Consider the following 1,916-nt stretch of genomic DNA (forward strand, 5'->3'; position numbering starts at 1 on the left):
GGAATTTCTTCTTATCCCCCTGGCCTCAATCGACATTTTTTAAATTGAAAACGGCACGATACTAAGTTGGACACATTTTTCCCAATCACCAGTTCAATGTAATCACAGCTATAAATTTAGATGTTTACATTTACATTTTAAAATTCCTTTTCTTGAATTTTCCAAGAGGAAGTACTAGAAAATTAGGTTTATTTTTTGAGTTTTTATAGTCTTTTTCTCTATTTTCGGACGGAATTTCTTCTTTTCCCGCTGGCCTCAACTGCATTTTTGAAATTGAAAACGGCATGATATTAAGCTGAGACACATTTTTCCCGAACACAGCTTCAGTGTAGTCATAACTATAAATTTAGATATTTACGTCTACATTTTAAAATTCCTCCTCTAGAATTTTCCAAGAGGAAGTATTAGAAAATTAGGTTTATTTTTTGAGTTTTTACACTATTTTCCTCTATTTTGGGACGAAACTTCTCCTTTTCCCCTTGGACTCAACCAACATTTTTGAAATTGAAAACGACACGACATCAAGCTGAGACACATTTTTCCTGAACACTAGTTCAGTGTAATCACAACCGTCTACTTTTTAAATATGAAGGTGAGAGTGTAATCCCGTCTGCACTGCAATTTTAGATGTTTACATTTTAAAGATGAAGGTGAGAAAATCTACAAAAAGTTAGAAAAATTGCATGAAAACTTTCCAATTTTATCAATCTACCTCAAAAATTTATTATATATAAGTTTGCCAAGTTTTTGGAAAAAGGTTTTTTTTTAGCACTACGAGAAAAAGAGAGAGAGAGAGAGAGAGAGAGAGAGAGAGAGAGAGAGAGAGAGAGAGACTCAGCAATGGGAACACTCAAAAAGAAAGAGAGGGTGACACTAAAAGGAATTGAATATGGTTCTGAAAATGGAATTTCCAGAACACTTGTGAGAGCACTCCATTGATTGTGTTTCCAAGACATAGAGAGAGAGAGAGAGAGAGAGAGAGAGAGGGGGGGGGGGTTGCAAAATCTCTAACCAACAGCTTGCTCCCATAGGCAATAGAGACAAATGCAAGAAGTTGCATTCGATGACAACCAACGATTCTTGGCAAAAGCTGAAAACGGATAGCTCGCATCATGATATCGTCTGGGAATCAAGACAATATAGAAAATCTACAAACACATCCTCTTTGCAAGGTCAGCACACCTTTGTTCACCTTCTTTGATAACCGTGTTCTTTTAAAGGTAGCTTGGATTTCTACACGAAATTTCTCTATTTCTGTCGATTTTCTCACCTTTAAACTTAATTTAAAACTTCGTAGTTGGGATTATATTAAACCGGGTTTTTCAAGCATTGGCTGATACACGATCCTCTTTTTTGAAAATTTGGAAAACCTACATATGAGAAATTTTACATGTGAATTGATTACATTTTCAAGAATTTTTGCACTAGATGGTACACGATTCTCCTTCAAGTTTATCAACATGTGTAGGTGGGATTACACTGAGCCTACATATTTTTCTAACATCGTGATACACAAAAATAAACATTGCTAATGCATGTTAAAGCGAATATAATACACGATCAACCCTTCGTCTTCAAATTTAGAATTTGGAGGTAAATCTCAAAATTTTGGTGGAATTTTAGCCCTTTTTTTTCTCGTTGTGATACATTAGCAAGGCATTGCTAATGCAATATATATTATAGGTATTTCTTGAAAAAACTTCTCTAAAAACTTGGCAAGCCTACATATGAGAAATAGTAGAGGTAAAGTGACTAAATTTGGAGGTTTTATACTAAATTGCATTGAGTTCTTCTAAACTTTTTAGGTTTTTTCACCTTTAGCTTTGTAGGTGGGATTACTCTAAGCCTAGGTTTTTGTCCAACATTGAAGTTTAAAAATGCTTCTTTTAATTGGTACACAAAGTGATACAAGGACC

The sequence above is a fragment of the Adiantum capillus-veneris genome, chromosome 2 (assembly GCF_014529385.1).
Source record: "Adiantum capillus-veneris isolate H3 chromosome 2, ASM1452938v2, whole genome shotgun sequence".
Lineage (NCBI taxonomy): Eukaryota > Viridiplantae > Streptophyta > Polypodiopsida > Polypodiales > Pteridaceae > Adiantum > Adiantum capillus-veneris.